Genomic DNA, 22,086 nt, shown 5'->3' with positions numbered 1-22,086 from the left:
AATTCTAAAAAATACCATCAAAAATTTTTATAGTAATTCTAGTATTTTGAATAATACTTTAGAAATTTGGAGATAATTTTTGCCTATTTTATGTGATAAAGGCCATTAAGGTTAATAATAATATACTGGACTATATGAATTTAAAAGACACGTCTCATGCTAATTGATGACAACTATTCATCGTCCCTCAACGTTTATTACACAAAAATTGTTATTTTAAATTATTTACTTTGATTTCATAATAACTCAATGTAAAATAGTAAAAAAAAATTGTTTATAGTTTTTCTTTTACCCGTGAAAATAACTTAATTATCTACTAAAAATGGAACAAAAAGCGTCCCATTTAAAGTTTATCGGAACAAGGACAATGTTCTAAACCGACAATCCTATTTAAAATAGAATGTATGTATTCAACATAAACAATAATAATTATCTATTTGATATTTTAATGAAATTTCGTTTTATATCCAGGTCTAACAAACTTTATTCCTGAATTAATACGTCTAATATTTCCAAATATATTACTTAGGATAAGTATTTCATTTTAAACTCCGTAAGATTTTATATAACACAGCATTTAAGGTTTTATATTTTATTCTTAAGTATTTTTTTTTTTTTTTTACTTCATTGTGTTTAATTTATTTTGTTTCCACGATTATGTTTTTAATTTGTTTATATTTACTCGAAACTAGTAAACAAAATAATTTTGTTTTTTACGTGATAGCTTCAGGCTACTTTATAATAATTAGATAATCTACAAAACTATTCTAATTATTTCAATCTGTACCTATTTACCTATTACTTTTTTAACTTAAAACTTCTCGTTCTGAAATATCCATTCACATCTTTTAATTTTTAAAACGAAAAACGGTTTTTTTCAAACTTTAAAATATTTAATTTGTTTCATCATATATTTAATATTAATGAAAATAGTTTTATTTACATAATATATATAATACATATAATCTGCATAGTATTCTCATTTGAAACTTAAGAGTTTAGGCATCTAATTAATTATAAAAATGTTTCTGTGCTAATAATATCTCTATTTTCTTTATTACTGATTTTTTCGACTTTTATATACAATACAAGAACTATACAAATATCAATAAAATTGTTTTAGTAAAATTAAGAATTATCTGATATTGATATTAATGAGTAATCAGAAGTAAAATTTCATGATATGTAGTCTATGCATAATCATTTTTACCTTTATGAAATCTGAATTAGTATTAGAACTCAACTATCTACTCTGATTTTTCTCTATTTCTTCATTTTTAGTAATAGGCAAAGTGTATACTTAAATAACACACTTACTATCATTATCATTAAAGAATACTTATTTTGTCATATGATATTTCCTATTATATATGCTAGAGTCTTAAATATTATTAGGTCACGATAAAAAACTATAATATAAACAATTATGAATTATAATAATGATGATAAAAAACCGTGAGAGCCAGAAATATATTTATTATACTATGCAGTGCAATATCTTAAGTAATTATAATTTTTTTTGACGTAATGTATAAATATAGTTGAATTGTTATTATTTAATCTGAAGCTACAACAACAATAGTTATTCATTTATTAGCTAACTATTTATAGAAAATTATTTGATTTTAATTATCGAAAATGTATTGTTTGACTTTAATTTGAGTTCCAGGATTTTATACAACCATTTTTATGAAATAACATAGCTCTATTTAATATATGCAAGTATATTATTATTCAATTTAAGTTATTTTTTGTTCATATTGAAAACATTATGTTATAATATTCACGTTTAGTCAATACTTGAATTTTAAATGTTAGAATAGATATGCATGAATGTATAATATACATATTATTATTAAAAACAAAAAAAAAGTACTTTTTTTGTTAACAACACGGCTCCTCGTCTTAATCTATTACTTAAAAATGTCCAACTAGTATTTTATCCTCTCTAATATGGCATCTCACTGCCAACCTCTAGATCAAGAGATAATCCAACAATACAAGAAGTTATATCGTAAGTAACTACTGCATAAAACTATTGCTGATTTAGATGCTGATGACTCTAGTGCTATTAATATTTTGGACGCTATTTATTAAGAAGCTACTTTTCAAGCTCAAATCAAACCCAAAACCATCAAAAAATGCTTCTTGCGATCTAGTTTCAATAATAGACAGAGTCAAAAAGATGAACCATCGGGACACATAATTGATACTGAAGAACAATTAACTATAGATATAGAACTATTATATTTGATCAGACAAATTGACAGTAATATCGAAATAAAAAAGTACATAACTGTGGATGAAACCATTCCCGCTCGTGATGGTGATATAGATACTCCTACTGAAATTCTAACAAATATTGATGAACCCGACAACAATAAAAGCGATCCTGAAGAAAAAACTTCAATCGTACACATTACGAGTTTACGGTAAGCATTGGTTGTAGTTAAAGACGTCACTTGTTTCATTTCATCAATTATAGAGGTTGAAAACAGTTTCAAGTTGACCGATTTTTTCTTACAAAATTGAATGTTTTAAAATATATGTTAGTATATAATATATACGTACAATTTATTATTTATGTATTTATAAAAATTTTTTATTTTTTTTTAGTTTATATAAGTATTTTAGTAATAAAACTAAATTCAATATAATACATATGAATTATGTTTTCTTTTTACATATTTACGCACTACAATATAATAACGGACACTTATTAGTGAACATAAGTGTCAGCTATTTAAAGATTTTACTGTAAACATTGAAAATTATTAAAATAGTGTCTTAATTTTATATTGTAACGTTACAAACATTATTTTATTTAAGTAATATAATTATTTAGGTATTCTATATTTAAATTTACATATTATATAAACACTAAAATACATATTGAATACTAAAATATTTACTTTTTTTCACTTGCGATCGTCAGCAAATTTTAACAAATAAACTTTCATGACACGAATTAATATTTATAATTATTATTATTTATTATTAATGATTATTATTTTCTTTGGAAAAATCTCCGTTATTTCCTTGTATATAATGACCAATTTCGAACTTCAAAATTTGGGAAATTTATGATAAATTAAGTCCAAATTAAGAATTAACCTTTTAAAACTTAAAATTATGTTAGTCTTTAATTACCGATCATCAATATGCAATAATAATAATATATATATATATATTATAGTGTATACATTTAAATTTGTAAAATGTATTATAATTATAGCTTACTGAAATAATTTACTAAATAATTTAACATTTTTAGTTAGAAATATTTTAGATAAAAATATTTAAGCCTAATACTGTAAATTACATTACATAACAATAAACGAGTTTGTTATAGAAAACCTTTTTTTTTAAATAATTTTCTACGCAAGTCTTATAAAAAATAACCTAAACATCTAATCAAGTTTCAACATTGTGTAGGTACAAGAACTACCGCCAATTAGTAAGTTTGGCAACGTCGCAAAATTATTATTATTCATGGTCTTGATGAATTTTGAAGATACTCAAAAGGTTTATTACCTTGAAGTTTAGAGATTAAACGCTATGCTTTAAAAGTGTGCAATTGAATTAACATTGACAAATGTTTGCCCTTTAAACTAAACCAACTATAACAAATTATTATTAATCTCTAAATATTTTAATTATTTCGGGTAATTAATAAAATACGAAACATTATTATTAATATTAGGTATGTATAACGAAGCATGGAAATTTAATATTTAATAAGTACGTATAACTGGTATAATCTAACCTAAATTATGACTATGTTATGTTTTAATTGTTTTCTAGTAAGCATTAACTTCATCAAATTACATATTTATGCTCGGAATATATAAATCAAACATTTGAATGTACCTACTAAAATGTCTACGATATTTTACTTATCTAAATATAGTCAATATATTTCGTCGATCGTACATACGCTTAAGTTCAAAAACACGGAAATGAGAAAAAAACAAACAATACTATAATGCATGCCATAAATAATAAAATTATAGGAATACTGATTGTAAAATAATAAACTTTATATTTTTCATTTGATCCAATGGATTATTTTGCCATTGTTTGACTTCCATATAGTTTAATGTCATAATATTTTTAATTTTAAATCTATAAGCAGTCACGCGTGGATAGCTAAACTATACGCACACGTTTTTGTCACCTCTATAACTAATAGAACCGAGTAATGTTGATAACTTTTTTTGTAAATCAACTGCTATTAATCTTAAAATTCAAACTACAAACTCAATTCTCACAGAACTCTAATTTACTGTTTAAATAATTAACAAGCTGTATTCTACATGTATCAACTGAAAGAAATATATAGATATTTTTATTAACTAATAAATTAATACGTGTGGTTATTCATAACTTGCACCTATTTACTTCAACAGCCATTATTAATACGAACTTAAAATATATCTATATGAAGTTAGACAAGTTACTCAAGATATTTATAAACTCAATAAAATTATCCAATCACTCTTTTTTGTCGACTTGAAACCGACAAACCATGCGAACAACATTTTACGTCTTGAATCATTGTTATACATAAAAATCAAAGTAAAAGAACCCCATGAACCCAAGATTAACAGTTAATATCAAAATTACTAATAGTATAGATTTAAGTATATTATGATTTGTGGTTATAGCCTAAGATGTGTCCATTAATTTTAAATTTAAATTCTGATTATTCATCGATTATAGTCAATGGGCTCTTAAACTATTACTCGTATTAAACCAACTAGAAGATTTTCCCATTTTATCGACCATTTTTAATTCCAAAAGATTCTGGATCAACAAATTAATCCAAAAGTTAAGCTTAAATCAAATTTCGATATTGATGAAGCAGTAAATAATTTGGTTATACAATCAGCTGCTTAGTCGATCACTAAATCTGATAAGACATATATATCCAGTTTTGATTATCAAAGTTTCTAAACGGTATGCTAACACTTGGGCGTAGAAAATTGGGCGTGGGGCTATTGGATGTGGGACTTTTAAGCGCAATGACAATTAGGTGCAAGACAATTGGAAGTGAATATAAATAATTTTTAAAATTAATGTAAAACATATACTAATAATATATGAAATAAATTCTAGATTTTATTTTAATTAGGTTACTTTGTTATACAGTAGAACGCCGATTATCCAGCTAATTAATATAAAGAATGGTCTGCAAATATCTGAATAATTGAAATGTAAAAGATTAAATTATTATTTTTAAAAGGTCTATTAACAATAACTTTTATTATATTGAACAATTATAAATCAAACTAAAATATTATCATTTTTCAAATCTTAGTTCGTTTAGTGTTTTTTTTTCAAATTATGTAGATAGGTATATAATAAATAATAAATATCAATGTAAAAAAAAAAATAATGATTTAATGTTTTACATTTCATATTTGCAGGCCATTCTCAACATTAATTAGCTAGATAATCGGCGTTCTATTATATTTCACCTCCATTAATAAATTCAAACATTACGTTAGCAGGCGTTTTTCTAACTTATTTCTCCAAAATATTCCGCCACCATAAAAATATCTATGTCTCACAATATATTGACAATGTCAAAAATTGACTTAGATTCTGCCTTACTAAATATACATCCTGAAAAATATTTCACTCCTAATAAAGTTAAGAATATGATCTCAAAGTATTCTCATAAAAAATCCCCTGGATTTTATCTTAGAACGGCTAATGTTACCTACCAAATAAAGCTATAATACTTTAAACGTATATTTTTAACACTCGTATACTTATCCATATTCTGAAAATTTCCTTGAATAATTTTCGGCAAGCCAGATAAACTTTCAGACATCCCTATGTCGTATAAATCTATATGCCTCTTACTATACTCTTCAAAAGTTTGTGAAAACCTTATCCTCAAACGTATTTATTCATACATAATAACAAAACAATATACTCCCAACATCTCAATTTGGTTTTAGATCAAAGCATAGCATGATTCATCGGGTCCAAAAAATAGTTGATGCTATCTCTTCCTTATAGGACAGTAAATTATATTATGCTTCTGCCTTTTTAAACATCTCTTAGGCTTTTGACAGAGTTCGGCATGAAGGTTTGCTTTTTAAGCTCCGTAAATTTCTTCCTCTTACACTATTCCCGTTAATTAAATCTTATCTTACAGAACGTCACTTCCAAATACACCACAGTACTTTCACTTCAAATATAGCTTTAATTAACGCAGGAGTCCCTCAAGGATATATTGTTCAATATTTATGCCTCTGATCAACTGCCTATCTACTTAAAATACTATTATTTCCGACTATGTCGATGACAAAGTTATACTATTAATACACAATGATTCATTAATTTCCTTAGAAAATCTATAATCTCATTAAAATTTACTTTCCTAATGGTACGCAAAATAGCAAATAAAATTAAACTACAGTAAATCCATTCGTTAGACCTTTTAGGAATTCGTCCTAAAAAAATAATTTACTCATTCATGATCTCGACACTATAAAATATTTAGATCTTAATCTCGATAAAACATTAACTTACCAAAACGCCGCGATATTATGAAAAGACAAATAACTCTTAACGTATGTTTCCGATCTCGAAAAAAAATTTACCATTTTAAAAATGAAATAATTATTAAAAAAATTGCTTTTAAAACCAATATGAACGTATAGGATTCAAATAAAAAATCCGAAAATCCATTGGTGATCCAATCCATACTTCCTAAAATAGAACACTTCACAAAATTACTAATTCACTACCAATTAATTACTTCTAACCTGACCCTTCATAAAGAAGTTGGCATTAAAACAATAGTTGAAAAAGCTACAGTCTTTATAAAATTTCTTTACTTGATTAAAATATCACGAAAATCTTCTGATGAAAATAAAATGGCATACAAATCCTGTCATTCCCAAGAAATCCTCACCGCAGACTTAAAAAAAATGATGTAGAGACTTTCTAACCTAATCCTCTAACGCTAATCCCAAGCTAAGTGTCACCAATGGGTGGCTCTTTAATCATGTAACCCAAATATTAATTTTATCCCCTTTTTCACGTATACTTATTGTGTATAAACGTATAAATTGTATAGTACATGTTTCACAAAAATAATTTCAAAATATATAATATATAATTATACAAAATAGGTGGGTACCATTCGACTATACATTAGGTGTTGAGTCACTATTATACATAATACATGTTAAATTTAAATTCAGTGATATATCGTTGTATACGGAAAATAATTCTGAGAGGAAACGGTCTATCGGCCTATATTACCAAGTGATTTATTTTACTTTTAGTATTATAATAAGTTGATATAATTTGTTTACATTTATTATATTAATAGTATTTAATTATTATGATCATATATTATATTTATACCATATTAATCAACTTATACGAGTATAATACAAAATTCAATGACATATTTTTGTAAATACTGCAGTATAACATTAAAAATAGATTCATAGTACTAATAAATATACGATATTTTAAAATAAATCAAACTTATTATTACGTATAGTTAAGTCCACAATAATATAAAATACATAAATACATAAAAGTTCCTATGAACAATGTTTTTAAATTATGACGAAATAATTAATATCATTATTGATCATTTAGATAAGTAATTTCGTCTAAATTAGAACTTAAAATGTCCATAAAAATAATTTCATGAAATATTTATGAACAATATATAGTATTAATATTTAAAACTTAGGTATAAAAAGAAAAGTTTTTATGAATTTTTAAATACAAAGTAGTTAGTAATTTTTTGGAATTTTGATAGGTAAATACTGAATACCATAAACATTTAAACTTGAAATGCTCATAAAACATTAGTTTGGCTTTTTGATTTTTTTTCATAAATTCATAAATTGCAAAACTTATAAATAACATTTTATTACATTTTTGAATTTTAGATACGAGAACAAAACTATTTATGAATTTCTAACTACAAAATAATTTACTAATTTTCGTGATTTTTATGAATTTTGTTAGGATTGTAACTTTAAGCAATTAAAAAAAATATTATGAAACAAGATTTTTGATATTTTTTTTTTTTCATTGAGAAATTAACAACTTATGAAAAGCTTTGAGCTTTGTATTCAACTTTAATTTTTTTTTTACCCAATAAATAATTTTTAATCGAAATTTATAAATAAAAATTGTTATACCCAAAAATAGTACAAAAACAGAAAAAATATTTTAAAAACGTTATAGCTAATAAAAAAAAAAATAATATAAACATTTTATGAAAATTTAAAATATCCACGAATATTCAATTTTGAGTAACACAATAAAATAAAATTGATATTGTCAAAAATTGGATTTGCGTAAAAATTTGCATTTAATATTTGTTTGTTTTTTTCAGTTATAAAAATAACTTATCGAGAATATTTAATTTTTGTATCTTTAAAATACAAACTAGATTCGATTTTGTATCCAAAACTAACCCCATTTTTTTAAAATAGAAACATTTTGTCGATAATTTGTTGTTTACTCATCCATAAAAAAATACATCATAGTAAAGTTAATGAATGCATCGTTCTGTTGACAATCTAAAATAATAATAATAACCAATTATTTTTAAATATTATTTAATCGTGTAGATTTATAATTAACATTTTCTTATAAATTTCTCTAAATTCATTATTTTCTGATGTTTCAATAAACTTACAAAATCGGTATTAACTATAATATAACGACAATCAAATAAAACTTTAATCTAATTTTCAAAGGCAAAAAATGTAATCGCATTTACTTCTCCTTAGCTCTTACATTTTTTTCTCGCAGTAAAACCTTCAAGATTAAATTAAATATTGCAACTCAAATATAATCAAAGATTAAATAAATTATTGTACGAGTAGGTAATATACTTGTGCTAGATGAATGATACATGCAAGCACAGAAAAATAATAATTTTATAATTTTTGTAGAATTATGTTTTAGCTTTATACAAAAATACGTAATAAATAATGAATACAAATATAGTGATATTTTGATTTACAAGGGTATTGCATTTGTAAGCTATAACTCGAAAACGGATTTAAGATTAATAAAACAATTCAGTAAATTATAAAAACTTAATAAGAATAGCTATTCTTTTCAAAAAAAAAATATAATTAGCTATCAGATAAAAAAACTCGAGCAAAATTTAAATTTTGATTCTAATGTAAAACTAAACATAAAAACAATAATATAAAATGTATATAAGTATTTTAAACCCAAATAAAAATAGCATTAAATTTGACTCCTCGTTAAAATTGATGAGCATAATAAATTTGTTACTGTATTCGATATTTTCAGAATTCTAATATTTTTTTCCGTCACTTTATAGCTGACAGTTATATTCAAAATGATTCCACACGGTTTTTGCGATAAATGTCGTATAACCGTATAATGAGTTACGACTTTTCTCATATCTAGATATTCAAGTATAAAATTTCACTTGAAAAAAAACGTATATACTATTTGTAAACAAAAATATGGCATTTTGAAATAAAATTAATTTTTTATCATATTTGTTTCTTTATATATAATAAGAATGAAATGCGGTGTCGCGTAGTTAAGTCACGCCATATTTTTTGATATATGGATATATATTTCACGTGTACAATCAAAGACCGTACGTCTAAAGTATGACTTTTGAATAATTAAACAAATTGTTGATGTTAATTCATCGTTTTGAAATTATATAAAAATATTAAATTCTCCGTCGACCACCGTCGTCAAATATTCGTAGCCCTGGCAAAAATAAATCGTCTTTTTACGACATTCATTATTATAACACTATTATAATATTATATGTATAGTGCATCGGAATATGGAAAACATATATTCTTATATATAATGCATGTATTATACATCTCCTTTTACGTTTAAAATTCCGTTTGAAACGCTACATCATCGTTACATATTACGTTGTGAGACACACGCAGCAATCACCAATGTATATATATATATATTTATATATTTCACATGCATAAAAATATAATATTATAATTTTAAAACCAATGACTTAATTCTCGGCGGTGATAAGATTCTATTATAATAAAAAAATAATAATATTCCTTTATAATTATATAATACTGAGGTTCAAAGTGTATATTATCTACCGTGACCTAGGTATATATTGTATGATTTTAATTTTAATGGGAAATTCGCCGTAGTTACATTACAATATGACACACGGTAAATACTTATCTACTGGTTAACGTTTTATCGACTGCTGCAGGGGTTAACTTATTGCGGGTGTTTAAATACCGATTTCACATCAATGTGCTCGTAGTAAAGGTACGCGCGCGCATATGCCATCATTAATATTGTACTTTCGGATGAATAAATAATGGGAAACAAAAGTTTAAAAATCGCAGTTAAAGTACTTATACATATATATATATATATATATATTAGTAAGACACCACGCGGTGGTTCGAAGAGTGAGACGCAGCACTAGGGCGGGCGATAGTCGTAGTATATATATTTATTTGAAAACCGCGATAAATCATTGTATTTAATCGAAAAACGATTCCGAGTGTAACTCGATTTACACTGCTGCAACAATAACGATCAAAATTTCGTTAAAAACCGGTGATTGCTTCACAGTTCTGTTTTATTCTTTTTACATTCGGTGGTTTTCGCAAAAACTAACTTCACTTCGATACCCCTAAGTTTATATATATATATATATATATATATATATACATATACTGGTGCATTTTATATACTATGGTAGAAACGGTAGAAACTTGTATATATAGCATGTAACTAACTCTTTAAAAGGCGTCACGTCTGCAAAAGAATACTCGCGCATGTCTGGTACAATCGTACCAGATATATGTATATATAAATATACATTTGAACGTTTCGATACGAGACATTACTATATATATATATAAATATGTACATGTGTGTATGTGTCTATGTCTTTGTCAATCGTCGCCTCTTTTACTGTAGTGTCTATGATTATTATAAATGTGTATATCGTGTACATGATATAATATATATTATATACATTAAACGACTTTGGTAAAACATTAAAATAAAAAAAATATATATATATTATATAATAATATATATTTTTTTTATAACCATTTGTAATGTTTAGGGTAGCTTGATGGGTTAACCGACTATGTTTAAACATATATATATTTATGAGAGAATGAGACATTTTAGAGTCGACCCTGGCGCCGCCACTGATAACATCCACCATATAATGACTGAGGTGTACCTCTTCCCCTCTGCAAAACTGCCGCCACTAACCATTATACGAACCAACATCTAATTGCGTATATACCTATAGAGGTACAAAGTGGTCCACCATGTTCTGCCGTTAACCCGATACGTGAAAATGCCATTATATTATTACATGTAGGTATTATGTTGCATTATTGAATTTTATACTTTGAAGTTTAAAGCGATATTATCCATATTCGAAGGAGAAAATATTCGTCTAGACTGTACAGGCTATAACGTATTTATATTACGAATTATTCGGGTGATTCTGATTTTTACTTAGGTAATTTTTATTTAAAACCAATTAAATTGTATTGTTTCTATTAGCATTGTTAAAATTTTAACCACCTATATAATAAATACTCCTTTTAACCCATATAGGTTACTATAAAACAAAAAATGTAGACATTAAAAGATGTACAAAACTTCAACTTTTTCACATATAATAATAATATTTTATATAAGCTGATTTTAAGCTCAAAAGAAAAGGATACCAAATAAAATCATATAATAAAAATAATATGATCCCGAGAGAGGGCCAAAAATATTATGGATATTAACTGAAAACATGCCGCTATGATGCCATCTGACTTTGATATTCCCACTGGAACAATCCTCCTCTGTATAATGTGTGAAATATAATACAAACGAAATAATGTTGATTGTAAAACTAACGCGATTTACTGACAGGGAAAAAATCTTTTTGGACTACATAATATATTAATGCAATAAATATATTAATAAATAATAATGATATCTTAAAAGGTAGGTATAGGTGGTACCTATATTATGTTCAATAATAGCAAGCGTCAGAAACAGTGATTAAAAAATTGAAACCTGTCAAACCTTCCAGACTTTTCAATTATTAAATCAGATGAAAAATTTAATTCCTTGAGCTTAGAGAAGAGTTTGGTATAAAAAATTTAATTTTGGTCATAGATATTTAAGTAGATTAACTATACAATAAAAGTTTTATTTTCAGTGTCTCATTTCACAGAGCTTTATGTATATAACTCACTCATCTGAACGCTTAACCAACGACAGTGTCATGAAAATGTCCTTCTTTATTTTTTATTAAATTTATTATTTAATGCGCCACTTATTTTTTGTATTAACAGTCGACAATAGAAATCGGCATTCAATACCAATTAAACTATGCAATATTTTTATGTAAACCACTATTTTCCACATGTTGTTATTTTATTGAATTAATCAATACCCTTAAACATGAAAATACTTCAACAATACCGTTTGTGTAATAATTGACTAAAATGAATCATTTCGTAAAAATTAATGTTACAAAAAAATTTTCTTACGATTCCATTCAATTTTATATTTTTATGTTGGTACTTACCTAAATGTACGTGTGATAATATTTATAAAATAATGTATATAATATTATATACTAAATCAAATTTTTTTTTTTAATTTTTCATACCTATTAGTTTGATCACCTAAAAATTGAATATTTCATATTTATCTTATTTTTTTATTGGTATTAAAATATATTTATCGGTTAAATCCATCTGTCAACTTTTAATTTTTTAATCAAACATTATATAATTTTAGATTTCATAATATTAAGTACATTATGTATTTTTTAAAACTGCTAATTTACAAATTAATATTATTTCGAATATCGAGCTTAAAGATTAATTAATTACCTATTTAAAACCTATATATTATGTCCCTATGCATTGATTTAATATTAAAAGATTATTTAGTATTTAGTACTATTTACACCTATAAATTTTTGGTTATTATAGCAAAATCAAATTATAAATGTAAACATAGGTAATTAATAAATGATGCCTATAATACAGAATTATTAAATTTAGTGATTATAATGTAGTTTTATTTCGTTTTCATTGACATCTGAATAATATACTTTTATTTTTTAAATAGAAAATTAGATCTAGTGTGTACTTTAGAGAAATCAAAATTAAAAATTCACAGTACTTTTTCTATAATTGAGAAAAACAAACAAAATTAAGGAAAAACATGAATGTTTAGGCAAATCCAATTATTATTAATGAAATAACTGTTTTGTAGCCGTGGTTACCAAAATGTAGAAAAACATTACTCAGAAACGTTTTTCATCGTATACAATTGATTATCATTGAATTAAAATTTAATAAAATGCATTGGAGTAATTTAAATTTATAACTCGACACCTAAAGTGCAGCAAAGCGGTACTTGCCTACTTTTTCATAATTTTATGAACATTGTTTACAAAAATTCAAATTAAAAATTGTATTCAAAAAATAATAACTTAATAATTGTATATTGATATATAATGGAATATAATTATTAAACTTCAAACGCAAACAGCTAAAATTTATCTAATCTAGAGTTTGAAATTCTATAAATTAATACGAGTCAATCTATCTGGTTAAGTTAGTTTAATTTTATGGTTACTGGACACAAAAAAACTAAATTCTACATAATGAAATCAATAGGTATATCACCAAATTATAGAAACAAATAATTAAAATAATATTATTTACTCGTATATCTACAGTACGCGTTAATTTTTTTGTTGGTAATACCCTTCCAATATTTTTTCGTAATTTTTATAATTTTTAGTGCATTTTAGAAGTGCATTGTTTTAATTAGCTATGATATTTTCTTAGTATTTATTTGGCAATACATTTTCAACTTTTATTTTAAACTGCCGACTAGTAGCTTATTATCACAAAGTATATACTATATATATTAATATATTATTATATAGTTAAATACTACACTGCTTGACCAATATTATTTAGATGTATTGATTACAATTCTCATTCATAAAATTACGGTGTATGTACAGCGAGGGGAACGTATTGATAATAACAATGTTGGCGTTGGCATAGGACGCTCGTGTAAACATAATAATAATAATAATAATACATAAATATATTTATAAACGTACTCAGTCGTTCGTGTGTGCTTTACAACTCTCACTCTGCACAATATTAAATTAATTTAATTCGCGACAAAATATTACATACTGAAGCGTGTATGTTTATTTATAAGGCCAAAATGTATGCGTGCGTTAATTATATATAAATATAAGTATATGTAAATAAGTATTATTTTTTAATATTGTCGCTGTTCTTTGCAACATTCCATTTTTGTATCTTTGTAAACAAACAATATAATTTTGAAAATATTCTAAAGGTACATTTTTGAAAAATATGTTACTAGTATATATAAATCACCAAAATCAAATAAATACGATTCTAATTGATACTTAATTAACTATAGCAAAATGCTAAAAATATTAATATATATAATATATAGTGAACTATATTGTCTATATTATAGGAAGATAGAATTTTTTTTTAAAAAAAAAAATAATAAAAATAATTATAGATAATATATAATATTATCATTAAATATAAATAAAATTGTATTCAAATATCAAGTCGTACCAAATAGTTAATACGCAAAACTACAAAAACCATTAATGTAATCACAAAAAAAAAAAAAAAATGCCTTATAATTTTAAAAATGTATTATTATTCAAGCATTAATCTAAATAGTATAACTTGCTATTTGTAATATTCTTCATACTATAATATTTCAGTCATTGTATTATATTTCCAATTCATAAAATTATTTAAATGAAAAATTTGATTTTATCAGATGAGGGGGCTAATTTAAATGCTCCACGCATACGAAAATGAGTGCCATTCTCTTATAATATTACATAAACAAGGAAGCTAATAACTATTAAACATATAATATAAATTTCTATATTTTATATTAAATTTCTAAGTATTTTTCCAGCCTTTATCTCATAAATAGGTATACAAGCACTTAGATTATTATCTACATTTACGAACACCGCAGCTTCATCATGTGTCGTTTAACGAAATTACGATATTTAAAAATATCATTATATATTCCAAAGAAAAATATTCATAGTTTAGTCAAATAATTATATAATATTACACAGTCTGGATTATTAGGCATTTGTTTGGTTTGATTCGAATATTTATAATTACTATAATTACTAATTATTTATTTGGATATTATATTACAATAATAATACTATCTAGGTACATATTTTTTTATATATTGTATAATATTTATTTTTACAGACCACGTAAGTTACTTTAATATTCGAATTTATATGTATGCAGTTTTTAACTAAGATACTTTATATTACATTTTAATTTATAATGTATCTGAAAATTATTTTTGAGTATTTCGATAAAATTGGATGGAAGTGTCGACTTATAGCGGGTTGTCGGTATGAGGTAGGATAAGGATTTTTAAAATGCTTATAAATGCCACTGCCAGGGACGCTCGAAATGTTATATTATGCAAGCATGTATTATTAACCTACCGGAATACCGAAAATTTTCTGGTAGGTTCTTAACCACCGTACAGCCACTATAATTTACATATAGGTTGCTTCCCTCATTATACCCTCACAGTAAACCGTCGTGCATATTATTATTATTATTGTGGTTAATATAGTATCGAATAAGTTCACCATAATATTTAATAATAGATTTTATTTTTATAAATTTATAAGTTAGTTGCATAAAAAAGTACTCCGATCAATGTTTTTAATACATAGGTATTATATTCGTTCCCGTTATCATAACTATTAACTATTACCTTAGTGCAATAAATTATGCGCAATACATATAATTTATTTAAATAACTGGTAATAATAATGAAACATAATACGTAAAGTTAGAATGAGTAATGAAGTGCGTCACTAAAAAAAAGTTCAATTTTTTCTTTTAATTTATAATTTTGCTACGGGTATTATAATTTTCCTTAAGGTCTTAAGTTAAACTGATAGCTTTTGATAATACTTATATTCGGAATTAAATTGGCTTAACATTGAATTTATTGTAAATTTTGTTTTAAAAATATTCTTGATGACGTACTTTTTCCATAACTCGTGGTGGGGGCGTGGGGTATGTGCGTCATTTTATTTTATTTCTGACATTAAATGTTTAAGAAAAAAAAAGAAACACGAACATAAAAATACAAAAAATACACATAAATCGGTTTTTTCTAAAGTTAAAAGTCTTCATTATTATTTTTAATGTAAACATATTAAATTGAAACAAAAAATTATACATTTTATTAGTAATTAGTAAGTACGTAGACTACAATAAACAGATTTTATCAGTCGTGTATATTTTTAATCTTTTATCAAATTTTTAAATAAGTAGATATTTATTTATAATTTAAAATAATCAATAATAAACAATAATATTCATGTTATATTTGGAAAATTATACATCATAAAATGCTAGTTTAAATAAAAATGAATTTCTAATTTATATTTTAATAAACCTATTTCCATAAAATATTTCAGTGTAAAAATCAATTATGTTTTTAAAAGTTATTCACTAGTATCTACATTATCCAGAACTCTAAAAATAAGTTGCAATGTAGAACATCTAGAACTCATTTTATTTTATAAATATATCTAGGGTTGTTAGTACAAAAACACTAATATATATTGTATTGTATAAATCATGACCATATGCAAATTCTGCATGTATTTGCGTCACAGAAATTTGTTTATACTCAAGTAAAAATATATTAATACGTCATTACCTTTAATAACTTAATATTAAATAAAAATAGATGAAAATCTATACCATGAGTCAAATTTATCTATACATGAATATCTATCGAAAATAGTTAGCCTCCATGATATTTTCAAAACTTAATGTCTAGGTACCTAAAGTAACATTACTGAATGCTTTCCAAATTATTTTGTTCCCCTCATCCATTTATATTATCAAAATTACTTACCTATTGTACTTTTTCTTTAGTATAAATTGTGTTGTATTTTTTAGTATTTATTTTAAAAATAGTAAAACTATAAATTGAAAAGGAGGCTTTATAAAAGTTTAAAACTTAAAGAAAAAAATGTGTGAATAGACCTTTAACTACTCTTAGAATTATGTTAGCGTATGGCAGCTGTAATGATAAATCTATGGATAAATCTTTAAGATTCTATAATACATATCATTAAACGGGGTACACAAATTTCTAAAAAAAAAAATATTTTATAATTTTATAAGCTTTAAATTTGTCTATTTGTATACATATTATTATATTATACACGTGTATCTTTAATGTAAAAAGCATTTTTTAATAAGTAAAGACACATAAAAAAAAAATTCCATTAAATTAGTTGACTTGTACAGAAAATAAAACCAATCAAAAATGTTTATTTCACTTGCAGATACAAAAATACTTGTCATCATTGGCTTAGTGTTTTTGATAAATAAATACTGTCATAAAATTAAACCCATAATTAAAAATTTTAATTAAATAAAGCTACTAATACATTTTTTAAATGTTCTTCATTTTTCGCTACATAGGTATTTCTAATATCTCATCATAGTATAATAAAAGTGATGATCGACTTCATTATTTTTTGAGTGATGCCCATTGAAAACTATTATAATGCGAACTTTCAAATAAATCAAAGATCTTTTTGCCAATGGATATTAAAAAATAAATTTGAACTTTGGAACGCAATAATCATAATCATAAATATCCTAATTTAATATTAAGAAATGTGAAAAATAAAGGGCGGTGGTCGTTTGGGCTGAGGTAATAAGTTTATTATACACTTACGTACTATAAAAAATACAAGAATTCTAAATGTACCTCTCCCCTATTTAAGAATTCTCAAATTAGATTTCATAAAGACATTTTTGCTTATACTCTATAGTTTACACTTTAAATGCTTTAAATGTTTCTTATACTTAAACCAAATATTAATATTAATATTTATTTAGCAAAAATGTTAAAATCTGTAAACAAATTTTTTAAATAATTTTCTTAACTTAGAATAGATATTTGTACCATCAACATTTTTCTAAGACTCAGTTTTAAAAATTGGATATTTTAAATTTTTCAAAAATCAAATGAATCAACTTTTTTTCATTTTTTTTTTTTAAAAAAAATAAAAACTGTTTTACTATTTTTCATGTACGAATATGTATAGATTTTTCATATAGATAATTTTTCATAAATTATCTATAAAAATACATTTTAAAATACTTATTTGAACAAAAGTTATTTCATTTATTAGTTAGTTATTTCTGTAATAATACCATTTATTATACATTTACGAATTATTATTTAGTAAATTACTTACGTATAGGTTATAAACGTATAAATGTTTTAAAATAACGTACTTATCTTATCTAACTATATTTTAATAATGACAAAACTTAAAATTTATGTTCAAAATGTTGATGTGATATCTAAATTAAATAAAATTCAAACAAATTAATGTTTATATTATTGAATTGAAATAGAGGGACGGGTCAATAAAAAAAAAAAATAAAAAACATTGATTACACAAATATAATTCAATGTTTATAAACTATGTGAAAAAAAAATGATATCAATAAACCATAACTCAACCTTGGAGCTTAGGAATTATATTTTAAGGCTTAACCCTAAGGTTACCTAACCTAATCTTAATATACCTTATGGAGATAGTATCACACAATTTGTAGACGGTAGATTAATAAACGGCGATATTATGTATTATATTATGAATTATAACAAATAATAATATATTTCGATACATAATATCGGTTTCCACAAACGTGTTATGACATGCGATTGGCGTATAAGTGCATATAATATACCTAATAATATTTCGAGTGCAGAAAATATAACATATTATCCGCGTCGGTCGACGTTCAGCTATCGTTCGTGATCATTGCGAATGCGCACGCACGAGGTCACGCGACGCGATGACGAGAACTATTCGTTTATTACGTGGTGAAGAATGAAGGATACGTTTGACTAAAATAATATATTTTATATATTTTAGTTTTTGCGCGAGAATAATAGTTTTAATGTAAAATTACGAAGCTTTATCGTACCGTTTACATTTATGTTATTTTTATTTTTTGTAAAGAAAAAATATATTATCTACGGAGTAATCCATTTAACGACACCAATTAAATTAGAAACATCGAACATTTTTGAAAATATTTTTTTAACATAATTTTAATTCGTTATAAATAACATTTTTAGGAAACAAATTATATATTTCAAGTTTTTCACTTTTTTGAAAGACATGATACAGTTTTAATTTCATACTCTGAAGCCGAATATTATTCAAAGCTTATATAAAAATCAAATTTCGAACCAGCTGTTTATTAGTTATAAACTTATAAGTATTAAAAGTTTAGATGAGCAGAGTAATGAACCAACATTTTGCGGGATACCCATGTGCCATTTCCCTCCTCTCGTCATAACTTTAAACACTTATATTCCATAAACTACGAAATTCGACTTTTATACATCAAAGTACTTCAAAAAAGAATTTTTCTAAGAGATTAAGAATTAAAAACTTGTGTTCTCATTAAGTTTAAAAAAGTCAAACATTTTAACAATAAAAAATAGTATAAAAATATATTATTTTAAACAACTTAAAATTATTTAAAAGTATATAGTTTTAAAACATTAATAAGTAATTTTTGAAATAACAAGTATCTTATGACGTCAAATGAATCATTCGGTATACATAAATTATTATGTATACGATAAGCACAATATGTAAAAAATATTGGCATTTCGTGTGCAGATAATGTTTAAGAAACTATGGTATATGTATAGGTACTAAAACATAAATAAACAGGGTAATTCATCAGGCGTACTTTCCCAATTTTTTTTTTTTTTTAATTTATTTGAAATCAAGTTTTCTGAATTTTAGGTTTTGAGAGAAGCGTATACAGTATTGAATTTATAAATTGTTTTATAAAACAATCTGAATTTATTTATTTATTTTTTGATTTAATGTGCCATTATTATGCGAGGCAGTAAAAATAATTCAATTTTCAAATTTAAGATTGGTATCTGATAGCAAATTAGGTCAAGGTTATACTTTGTAGGGTTTAAAGTGAAATTTCTAATGCTTTTTTAAATACGTGTGCAAAGAAAAAATTAGGATAAGCCAAAATGTTTACACAAATCCAGTTTTTGATAAAATCAATTTTGTTTTTTTTATGTAACTCAAAAACGAATGAGCATTTTAAATTTTTAATCGAATAATATAAATATCTATAGCAAAATTTTCACTAAGACAAAAAAACAGCTTTAATATATTTAATACAAAATTCAGTTGTTAATATACCAATAAAAGATAAATAAAAACAAAAACAAAAATACATAATCACAATAATTTTTATGAACGTTTTACATAAGTTAAAACTTTCAAATCATGTTATGGTTAGGAATTCATAAAAAAAATTCTTTTTATATTTAATATTTGAAAATTTAATACAAAAATTCTCATAAGCTTCCCACCCACAATAAAAAAAAGTTTACTGAAAAGTCACATTAATTTTTATGACATTGGATATTCAACCAAAAAATAACTAAATATTTCTCCTCAACCGATTTTTAATATTTTGTTTACAACAAAAGAATATAGGTACTTAAAATGTTTACCAAAAAATGTTATTTTATTATTTCCTACACATGGTAAAATTTATTAAATATTTTAATTTTTTTTTTTTTATCTACTTAATATTTATAGACAATTAACATTATTAACTTATCCTATCTATGTTTCTATAAATGCCAATAATTAATTTTTCACTAGATTAAAAAGCTTGAAAATGCGATACAAAGATTTTCATAAGTTATAATTATAAATTTAAATATATATACAAACTATTTTGTTTATAAGCATTTTAAGGTTAAATTTTGACAAAATCACGAAAATTTGTAAATAATTTTTTTGTTAAATTTATATTATGTTCCAATTTTAAATTTAAGGATTGAAATTTAATACAATGTTTTAGTTAAGTCACTGTAATGGACAGTGTTTGAATGACGAGGACGGAGACCTTTTTCTTTATATTTAAATTTACGCGTAGGTACCCCTTTCAATTATCTTAATCAATCTCCTCTAATTATAAACATAATACTAGTTTGGATAGAAATAAAAAAATACTTGAAAATTTTTATATTTAAAAGAAGTCTTTGATTCTTTATAATTTTTATTGAAAAATTAGAACTCTGTGGCTATAGAGGGAAATTAAAAAATTGTTAGACGATAATTTGATAAAATTTTATATTTTAAATAAGATCTAGGTTATCTAACCTACAACCTACTTATTTTCAAATGTAACATTTAATATTATAAAACCATTAATTATTCATGAATTTAACTATTCACGCAGTCAGATAATTATTAATACATATACATTCAAAATGTAAATTTAATTAAGTATTTGGGCGTTATGTCATTATATTATATAGTTGATGAAAAATTTAAATGGGCTTATCATGTACAGCATATATAATTAGAAAACTTCTCTATGTTAATAAAAATCAAAGACAAATTCTGAATTTCTCGTTAAACGATCAATAATTAGTTATAGACAGTTTATAGCTCATCTTGTGAACTTATAACTAGGTATTATAATTATGCGTTGGTTAATAAAAATAATTATGTACAAGCCTAGAGACTAGGTTATATCCTAAAATTAGCTTGCGTAGTGAACTTATAGTTGATTTAAAAACCCTTTATTATATAAAGAAATTGTATTAGATTTATGTAAAAATATTTGAACTACTACATAAAACTACATAGTATATGCTTATAATGCTCGATTAAAACTGAAAATGATCTAAATTAAATAAACGTAAACAAAAGTTTTGAAAAATTTTATACTGTTAATATAAAAAATTAAAGATTGATATTACCAGATTTAAAATTAAATCAATGTTTATTATTTATGTACAATGCACTTTCGATTTAAATAATGTTGATTTAAAGTAGGTTATAATTAACATTAAGAAAATAGTGAATAAAAAACAGGCAAAAAG

This window comes from Melanaphis sacchari, unplaced genomic scaffold (assembly GCF_002803265.2).
Source record: "Melanaphis sacchari strain LSU unplaced genomic scaffold, SCAv2.0 Contig31_pilon_pilon, whole genome shotgun sequence".
NCBI lineage: Eukaryota > Metazoa > Arthropoda > Insecta > Hemiptera > Aphididae > Melanaphis > Melanaphis sacchari.
The sequence above is the reverse complement of the archived record's forward strand: the minus strand, read 5'-3'. Positions refer to the sequence as shown.